Source organism: Alligator sinensis, unplaced genomic scaffold (genome assembly GCF_000455745.1).
Source record: "Alligator sinensis unplaced genomic scaffold, ASM45574v1 scaffold264_1, whole genome shotgun sequence".
Lineage (NCBI taxonomy): Eukaryota > Metazoa > Chordata > Crocodylia > Alligatoridae > Alligator > Alligator sinensis.
Genome location: NW_005841831.1, coordinates 5,282,217 through 5,292,694, shown reverse-complemented (window position 1 = coordinate 5,292,694; position 10,478 = coordinate 5,282,217). Strand labels below are relative to the sequence as shown.

General features: G+C 50.1%; 1 long non-coding RNA gene across 1 annotated transcript in view; it reads left to right on the top strand.

The window, feature by feature from the left end:
• The window catches only part of LOC112550733, a 7,895-nt gene extending 3,689 nt beyond the window's left edge, over window positions 1-4,206 (top strand). The window contains exons 2-3 of the long non-coding RNA XR_003094706.1: window positions 2,852-2,933; window positions 3,978-4,206. This is a non-coding gene — a long non-coding RNA (uncharacterized LOC112550733). The remainder of the gene's footprint in view (window positions 1-2,851; window positions 2,934-3,977) is intronic.
• The last annotated feature ends 6,272 nt before the right edge of the window (window positions 4,207-10,478 follow it).

Here is a 10,478-nt window from a genome sequence, read left to right as displayed (position 1 = left end):
ATCATGGGATACCAGATCGAAGGCTTTTTTGAAGTCAAGATATATGACATTAATCTCCCCTCCCTTGTCCAGGTGATAGGTCACCTGGTCGTAGAAGGAAATGAGATTGCTCGAGCAAGATCTACTGAGATTGTTCAAGCAAGACCTACTCGCAACAAACCCATGCTGGGTATCCCTCAGGATATTGCCATCAGCTACTCTGTTAAGGATGGCCTCTTTGATAATCTTTTCCAAGACCTTGCCCAGGATAGATGTCAGGCTGATGGACCTGTAGTTTGCCAGATCTGCTTTCCTCCCTTTCTTGAAGATAGGAACCACATTGGCCTTCTTCCAATCTTCGGGCACTTCACCAGAGCAACAGGAGTTCTCGAAGATCCGTGCCAGGGGCTGGGCTATGATGCCTGCCACCTCCTTGAGTACCCTGGGGTATAGATTGTCAGGGCTGGCTGACTTGAAGGTGCTCAGCCTCTCAAGGTGTTCCTTTATGAGGTCAGCATTGATGTAGGGCAGGGAATCTCCCTCCCCCGGGCCTCCCTGTCCCATAATGGGCATGACATTAAATGACTTTAAAGAGAATGGAGCAGCGCTGCTAATTTGCAGTTCTGGGGCAAAATTTGCTATTGGGATTTCCTGGTAGCAAACCTCTCCCCCAACCCCCTGCCCCCAAAAGAAAAACGGTCCAAAATAGCCAAAGTGCCATGTCCCAGGACAAATGTGGAGACAGGGGCAGGGGAGTAGGCACCCCAGGGCTGCCTGCTCCCTCATCTCTGCATGATGCAGAGTCCCTGCGTTGAGACACCCTGTGCCCCAGCCAGCCAGCAGCAGCCCACCCTCAACCCACATGCAGATCTGTGGACAGATGCCCTTCTTGCCCCCCCCAGGGGTGGGGGCAGTGTTGGGAGCCCCCCCCCGCCCCCCAAACGAGCCACAGCTCCATCCTGCACCCCGCCCCAGCTGGGGCAGCACCTTCCCTTGCCCTGCCCCAGCCTCAGCCTCATTCCCTCCCTCACCATGGGACACTCGATCTGCTCCCCCCATGCCCCTTCCCTTCCCTTCCCTCCCCCTCCCCCCTTCCCCTTGTCCCCCCACAGACCTACCAGCCAGATGCTGTTCTCCAAGCTGCGAGGCTGCATTCCTCTCTGCATGCATGCTGCAGCTGCGCACAGGCATGCAGCATTTATCAGTGACATTATCAGCCACATCAGTCAAAAAAAGTCAATTGCCAATAACGTCAATTTTCCTTTTATCACTGCTGATATGAGATGGAGCAAGGTATCAGTGCACCTCTAAAAAATACGTTATGGCATTTCACAAAGCTACCTTTGTTAGTGAATGAAGTCCATACTGAAGTCCATTGCTGTGGAAACACCATCACTTTCTGGCTGTAAGACTGGAGCCAATGATAGTACATTTATAAGTGTGCTAAACAATCTAAGATACTTTTTAGAGCTTGTAACCAGTAAGGGAGCAAACCCAAACCAGCAGCATATTGAATGTTTCCGGTGTGCTTCCTGAGAGAGTTCAACTGTAATACTGCAGGAGAACGGTTTGTAAAAGGCCTTGCAGGTTTCACTTATAGCTGTAGCCCCTCCTGTAGCCACCCTCCCAGCACCACCACCACCCACTCCACCCCAACCTGGCCTGAGCAGAGCCCAGACCCAGCAACCCTCCCCCCACCAGGAAGAGGCTGGCACAGCCCCAGCACTGAGCATGGCAGCAGTCAACCCTCGCCCCAGACATAGATCTGGTGGACACATGCCCCCCATGTCTCCTTGGGGGTGCACACAGTGGCGGGAGCTGCTCCCTCCCTGCCCCCTGTGCCTCCCCCGAATGAGCCATGGTTCTGTCCTGCACCCCGCTCCATCCCTGCCCCTGCCTCAGCCCCACTCCCTCCCTCACCACAGAGGCCTTGATCCCCCACAGCCCTTCCCTCCCCCTGCCTCTTCCCCCCAACAGACTTACCGGCCAGACTCTGCCTTCCAACTGCTGGGCTGCATATTGGCAATCAGATCTGTATCAGTCAATATGGCTGGTCAATAATTGTCCATCAGGATCAGCCCCAAAAATCTTTATTGATGCACCCCTGGTATTTTTCACAAAGCCCTATAAGGAGAAAATGTTCCTGTTTTCAAATTTAAGACTTATCTCCTCAGCTTCACCAGAAAGTTCTCCTGAACCATATGTCCCGGTTTGCCTGTTCTCCTGACCATATGTCCCGGTTTGCCCAGGACAATCCCAGATTTCATAGGCCAGTCCCGACTGGTTGGTCAAAATTTAAACAGAAGTCCTAGAATTGCAGGGGCACAGGGCACAGTCTAGTGGAGAGGCAGAAAGGCATGGTGCGCCATGCAGCCCCACCTCCCCTCCAGACTGCACCTGTTCCCCTACCCACCAACCTTTGCCACTGCCTACAGGAGCACCCCTAACTCAGGGAGTGGGGTGCAGTGTCCTAGATGACCCAGATTTCCTTATGGTCACCCTATCCTTTTACTGGAGTTTAAAGGCACATCCTTGTTCTTATCACCAAGTGTTGACTGACAGCACTGGATGTTGGCAACTGTTCCAGTCTGGTGCATGCTGGGATGCTTCACCTGTATATCTGTTTTGTTAGGGATGTATATTTTTAAACAAACTAGTTATACTGACAACAGTTAAGCTGGTATAAGACTAGCTTCCAACTATTACCCTTTCAATTTGGGCATGGCAAAAGTAGTATAAAAACATCTTACTACCACTGTAATTACCCTGGTGCTGAAGGATGATATCACAGTAACCCGAGAGAAAGTATTAAGGTGGTATAGGTTTCTAGGATAAACAATGCACAAAAAAACAAATGTTAATGTTTCTTTAGTCTGCAGGGCAGAGCCTCTGGACCTATTTGTTCCTGAGCTGGCACGTAGTACAGCCTGTGAACCTGCGAACCCAGGTGCCAGGTCAGTATAAGATACAACTTTTGTGATTTGGCAGGGTTTGCCCTCTCCTTGTACCCTGTGAGTGAGCACACCAGCACAAGGTGACAGTGAATCAGACCTGTGTGACCTCCATGTTTCTGTAAATGCACAGTGCTGAATAAATAAATGCATGAATAAATGGAAACCATCAACAGTTGTTGACTCTTCCAGGGATGCAGGAGTTAAACAATGGGCTGTCTGACTATGGCTAAATTCTAAGAACAAGTCCTTTCTGTTTTTAGTGACGCTGAAGTCAGAACAGGATTATGTCTGGTTGATGGACACCCTCCCTGCTAGATCAGGAAGATGCCTTTGTGAGCAGTTTATGCATAATAGATCCTCTAAGCAAGGAGACACTGTCTCTGTGCTCCAAATACAATTTAAATTAGATGAATAGCAGTGTAATCCTATATAGCAGCTCATCTGGAAACGAACCACGTGAGAAGCAAATGTCTCAATAGCAACCCCTCCCCCATGCAGGAACTCCTCTGCACAGAGCAGCAAAAGAGACTGTCCCCAACACACAGCAGCTCTCCCTGCCCCCATCAACCTTCTTTCTAGGAACGTCTGGCATCCAAAAATCACCAAATAAGCACCATCTGCTTCAAAGGCAACCCCTCCTCCCTGAAGCCTCCAGCAAAGAAAGAGTGGCTCTGAGAGCAAGGCCTGCCACTGCCTTTTGCAAACAAAGGCAGCACTTCAAGTCTGCTGCTCTTAGTCCCCATAGGAATAAAAGAAGGGATGGGAGTTTTGTGTTGGGGAGGCCCAAAGTGAGCTATGTGTGCTCTGCAGCCTGGACCTTGCAGGCTGGTCATGAAGCTACAAAGTATTTCCAGGCAAATGGGGGCACAACAAAAGGGGAGCTTATTGCTGTCCTAAACTGATGCCACCAATGCAGGGGTCAATGCAGATACCAGTGCTTCAAAGTCCCCCTGGGCCTGACTCAAGCAGCTGGAAAATGCAGTTATGCTATAGGGAGTCAGTGTGACTGTTCCAGCTATATGACTCCTCCTCCTCCTCTTACAGAACTGGGCCAGTGAAGATACAGAACCTGGTGTAACAGCATCCTCCTTGGAGTTATGGGGGTGGCCTCAGTTCAGGATCTCATTAGTAAGTTATGCAATGTATATGGTGCCCTTCCCAACAAGGGCTCAGGGCAGCTCCCAGGGCAACTAAAATATCAGATAAAACAGAGACCCACTAAACAACATCTCAGCCTAGCTGTGTTTGCTAAATGTCTGCCCAAATAAAAAGATCTTTCAGCTCTTTTTGAACAATGTCCAGGCTTGGGATCTGGTGGGCTTCAAGAGAGAATGGCGTTCCAGGACTGAGGACCGCCTGCTGAGAAAATGTGTCCATGTGTTTTCACCAAGCAGACTTCAGATACTGATGGTCATTACAGGAGATGATGCAAATAATAGAAATCATAGAAAATTAGAGTTGGAAGGGACCTCAGGAGGTCATCTAGTCCAAACCCCTGCTCAAAGCAGGACCATCCCCAACTATCTCACCCCAGACGAGGCTCTGTCTAGCCTGGTCTTAAAAGCCACTAAGAATGGATATTTCCCAACCTCTCTGGGGAACCTGTTCAGGTGTTTTACTACCCGCCAAGTGATAAAGTATTTCCTAATAACTAACCTAAACTACCCTTGCTGCAACTTGAGACCATTGTTCCTTGTTCTGTCATCTGCCACCCCTGAGATCAGTCTAGCTCCATCCTCTTTGGAACCACCTTGCCCATAATTGAAGGCTGCTATTCAATCCCCTCTTGATCTTCTCTTCTCAAAACTAAATAAACCCAGTTCCCTCAGTCTCTCCTCATAAATCATGTGCCCCAGCCCCATAACCATTTTTGTTGCCCTCCGTTGGACTCTCTCCAGTTTGTCCACATCCCTTCTGCAGTGGGGGTCCCAAACTGGACACAGTAGGCCAAATGTGGCCTCACCAGTACAGAATAGATGGGAAGAATCACTTCCCTCAATCTGCTGGCAACGCTCCTACCAATACAGCCCAGTATGCCATTAGCCTTCTTGGGAACAAGGGCACACTGTTGGCTCATATTCTGCTTATTGTCCACTATAACCCCCAGGTCCTTTTCTGCAGAGGTGCTGCTTAGCCATGCACTCCCCAGTCTGTACCGGTGCATGAGATTGTTCTGTCCTAACTGCAGGACTTTGCACTTGACCTTATTGAACCTCATGAGATTTCTTTTGGCCCAATCCTCCAATTTGTCTAGATCACTCAGTATCTTAGCCCTACCCTCCAGCATATCTACTGCTCCCCCCAGTTTGGTGTCATTTGCAAACTTGCTGAGGGTGCACTCTATGCCATCTTCCAGGTCATTGATGAAGACATTGAACAAAACCAGGCCCAGGACTGACCCCTGGAGCACTCCATTTAATACCAGCTGCCAGCTAGATATCAAGCCATTGATTATTACCCTTTGAGCCCAAAGATCCAGCCAGCTTTCTATCTACCTTACAGGCCATTCATGCAACCTGTACTTTCTTAACTTGCTTGCAAGAATGCTGTGGGAGACCATATCAAAAGCCGTGCTAAATTCAAGGTATATCACATCCACTGCTCTCCCCACATCCAGAGTCATCTCATCATAGAAGGCAATCAGGTTGGTCAGGCATGACTTTCCCTTGGTGAATCCATGGTAACAGTTCTAATCACTTTCTTCTCCTCCAATTGCTTAGAAATGGATTCCTTGAGGACCTGCTCCATGATTTTTCCAGGAACTGAAGTGAAGCTGACCAGTCTGTAGTTCCCTGGATCCTCCTTCTTACCTTTCTTAAAGATGGGCACTATATTTGCCCTTTTCCAATCATCTGGGACCTCTCCCGATTGCCACAAGTTGTCAAAGTTAATAGCCAGTAGCTTTGCCAATTCTCTCAGCACCCTCAGGTGCATTGCTGTAGAGGGACCCTGGTTGAGCAGCCCCATCAGGGTGAGGCCCAGGTGCTGCCCACTTCACAGATGCCTACTTCCTCTGTTTCTACAGCTCGCCTGCTATGACTTGGTGTTACTGTAAATGTTGTCAGGAGGTGGTACCTAGTAATCTGGGGTTCATAGAGACAATGTGGGTCCTGCTGCTTATGAGTCTTCTGTGGGGCTCCACCTCAGGTGTTTTTGGTAATTGGTCTGGGTGCCTGATCTCATTTGGTGTCTGGCTCTGATTGTTAGGCACATGCGTCTGCAAGGGAGAGAAACCAATACACAACTATAACTTAGATAATGTTGTTTGTGCCTGATTCAGGCCTCTTGTCAGCCCATCAGCATATCTCAGTTGCCTTTCCCAAGGCAGGCAGTGCGCTTCAGGGCTTATCCTCCCCTCTTTATAAATTAAGTCCAAGTGGTCTGGACTGACCTGGGCCAAGCCCTTTTGAATACTCAGAGGCCACCAGTACCCATGAACCTCTGAGTGACCCCTGTGTGTACCTGACCTTCGTCAGCTATGGGAAAGTCAGGGTTCCTCCTGGAGGGTTCTTGGCTCACAGGTCCTCAATCCAGATCCTGGGTTCCAGTGGGGAGACATGGTGTAGGCTAGTGCCTGTGCTGGTGTTCCCCGCTCCTCTGAGGTTGGTGCTCTCTTATACAGGAACTTCTGGGTTAGCTTGGGCCAACCTGGATCCCTGCCTTCCCCCACGTGCCTTGCACCTGCTGCCAGGTGTTGAGATCCTCAGATGGGCTCATCAGCTCCTGCACCTGTGGCTCTGGGGCCCTGGGTGGAGTTGTTCACTCTTGCCACCTGCCCACTTGGCTGGTTGGACTCCATGTTTGCACAGAGCCCAGGCTCTGGCTTCCACTCTGCCCTGGAAAAGGGGCCAATGGTGAGCCCGCACCCTGCCAACTGCTCATCCCACCCCAGGGTCGGGGAAGCAGCCGAGTGTCCTGGCATCTCATGGGCTCAACGCTTTTCCACCAGGCTGGTTGGAAAAGCGGCCGGTGTGCTCCACCAGGCCATCACCTGTGGAGCACACATGCAGTCATCGCCCCAGTAAGTACAGGGCTCAGCCAGGTCACTGCTATAATCACATCTGTCCCCATGGACGTGTTTTCATCCAGCTTTTCTAAATAGACCCTAACATATTCTTTTGCCACTGTCAGCTGTTCACCTCCTCCCCAAACTGTGCTGCCAAGTGCAGCAGTCTGGGAGCTGATCTTCCCTGTGAAGACTGAGGTAAAAAAGGATTTGAGCACTTCAGCCTTTCCCAAAGCATTTGTCACTAGGTTGCCTACCCCATTCAGTAAGGGACCCGCATTTTCCCTGATCTTCTTCTTGTTGCTGACATACTTGTAGAAACCCGTCTTGTTACCCTTCATGTCCCTTGCTAGCTGCAACTCCAATTGTGCTTTGACTTTCCTGATTTCATCCCTGCATGCCTGAACAATACTCTTATACTCCTCCCTACTTGTTTGTTCAAGTTTCCACTTCTTGTAAGCTTTCTTTTTTGTGTTTTAGCTCACTGAAGAATTCCCTGCTAAGTCAAGCTGGTTTTCTGCCAGGCTTGCTAGTTTTCTTGTGCATCAAGATGTTTCGTTCCTGTGCCCTCAGTAATGTTTCTTTAAAATACAACTAGCTCTCCTGGACTCCTTTCCCCCTCAAACTGACCTCCCAGAGGATCCTGCCCACCAGTTCCTGAGTGAGTCAAAGGCTGCTTTTCTGAAGTCCAGGGTCCATACTCTGTTGCTCTCCTTTCTTCCTTCCCTCAGGATACTGAACTCAATCATCTCATGGTTGCTGCTGCCCAAGCTGCAATGCACTTTTTTGTTCCCTAGCAATTCTTCCCTGTTTGCAAGCAGCAGGTCAAAAAGAGCATGGCTCCTAGTTGGTCACTCCATCACCTGCACCAGGAAGTTCTCCTGCTTACTGCCCTCCCAGCAGATTCCAGGGTGATTGAGGTTCCTCATGTGATTAGTAAACTTCCACTACCTATTTGAAGAAAGCCTCATCCCAACTCATCCTCCTGGTCTGGTGGTCAATAGCAGATACCCACCACAATGTCACCCTTGTTGCTCGTCCCCCTGACTCTAACCCAGAGACTTTCAACAATCCTAGCTCCAGTTTCATACTGGAGCTCTGAACAATCATACAGCTCTTTTACATAAAGCACAACTCCTCCATGTCTTCTCCTTTGCCTGTGCTTTCCAAACAGTTTACACCCATCCATGACAGTGCTCCAGTCATGTGAGCTCCCACCAAGTCTATGTTATTCCAATTCCATCATAGTTCCATGAATGTGCAAGAACTTCCAGTTCTTCCTGCTTGTTTCCCAGGCTCTGTGTGTTCATGAGACACCTGAGGTTGCTCACAGCTGACCTTAGGATCATGATGGGGCTATAGAGAGATGGGTGGTCCCTTAGCTACATAAAACCAAAGTCATTTAATGATTACTAAGCAGGAATCCTGATTTTCCTTGATTAAAAAATCACAAATCCTCTGCTGAAAAGATCAGTTTGTCTGATAAAAACCACAAAATCCATTATTAAAATGAAAGACCCCTCACTCCCCTCAACAGGTTGCCAGGGCTATGGGGCCAGGAACCCAAGTCCACAGCCCCCTGACCCTGGCAGTAAGTGGTGGCTGCTGCAGCAGAGCAGAGCCAGACCCCCTCCATGCCCTGCTTCCCGCCTGCTGTGGGTTCAGGTAGGGGTGGGCCAACTCGGGCAGGGGTGGACCTGTGCCCCTCAGATCTGTGTGTGCAGCAGGGGTGGGAGCGGGCTGCCCACTGCAGGCTCAGGGTCCCGCTCTCCTGCCCTGCCCTGCCCTGCCCCAGGACCTCTGAAACCTAATGGGTGCGACATGCCACTGCAGGGAACAGCAGGGCCGTGTGGGGATCTCCTTGCTGCTGCAAGTTCTGTGCTGCCCTGGTGACATGTGCCCTGAGTGTGTCACAGCAATAAGGGGCACAACCCTGTGCCACTGCCCCCGCTGCTGCTGCACATGCAAGGGATTCCTCGCCAGGGCAGCACAGAGCTTGCAGCAGCAACGAGCTTTCCCACACAGCCCTGCTTTGCCCTGCAGTGCCAGGTCGCGCCCACTGCACTGCAAAGGCCCCAGGGGAGGGCAGCAGGACAGATGCCCAAGCCCACAATGGGCAGCCCGCCCCCTCCCCACGCACAGATCTGGGGGGCACAAGCACCCCCTGCCCCACCAGGAGTGCCCGCAGAGACAGGAAGCTGGATCCCCCTGCCCCTCAGACCAGCCACTTGTGGTCCTGTCCTATGCCCCACTGGGGCCCTGTGGTCACACATTGCAGTCCCGGGCCCTGAGCCTCACACACCAGCCCTGCCCAACTCCCTCCCTATGGGGGCCTCAATCTCCCCCTGCAGCTTACCTGTGGCAGCTGCTCTCCAGGCTGCCTGGTGGCCATATGCTTATGCACAAGGTGCCCCCTGCCTGACCGCCCTCCTTCTGCTCCCTCCCGGTCCCTTGAAGACTGGAACTCTGCCAGCCTACAGAGAGCTCTTCGCAAAACTACAGAATCCGCAGGTTTCTCTGGTAAAATGAGAAATCTGTGTTTCCCCTGGTAAAGGGTAAAATCCATCATTTTCTCTGTTTTTCCATGGGAGGCGGAAAACCCATATCCCTGCAATAAGTCAAAACCAGCACCTTGATTTGTGCCCAGAAAGCTACCAGGAACAATTAGAGGTGTTGATTTTGACCTATTAAGCCATAAATGTCTTGCATCTTATCAACCTAAGGGACAACCTTCTCCCTTATGCCCCATCATTGAGCCAATATACATGCTGGAGAACTAGAGTTATGTGTTTCTGCTGACCCACCCCCATCAGAAGGTGAGCTGCCACATTCTGCACCAGCTGCAGCCTCTGGACACTTTTCAAGGGCAGCTCTATGTAGAGCATATTGCAATAGTTAATGCAAAGAGCACCCCTAGGCCTCTCAGTGGGACTTCTGTCCTACACTCAGATTTCTCAAACTTGGTGCAAGCTTTGGGAGGATAGCTTTTTGGAAAATCTTTAGAAACTGGGATTTGCAAATAGTCGTCTATGGAGTTTTAACGCCTTATGAAAACTAATGAGACACCTGAATGTTCCAAAGCAAACACATTTGTCTAATAGGTAAAAATATGGGAGTATTAAATTGCCAAATCTATGCATCCTCACTGAGATCTGAGAGTCAATCTGGGGTCTTTCCATCTCTCATAACCTCATCAGTTACAAAGGCTTTGAGGTCAACTTATTTCTTTGGTGACATGTGAACAACCTCATTGGGTTTGGTAGTGTTGAGGTAACGTTTCCATGATGGTCCAGGAGACAGGATAAAAACAATTCTTATAGGTGATACCTTTTATTGGACAAACTGTATAGTTGATATAGACATAGGCAAGCTTTCCGGTATCACAGTAACCTTCCCCAGGCCTCATTAAGTTTGGACACATAGGGTGCTTATAGATGCAGAGAGACTGCTCCAACACATTGTAATTACAGCGTCTCAGAGCAGACTCGATTAAGCTAATTAGCACACTCCAGCAGTCTCTGCATTAGTTAAAGTGCCCC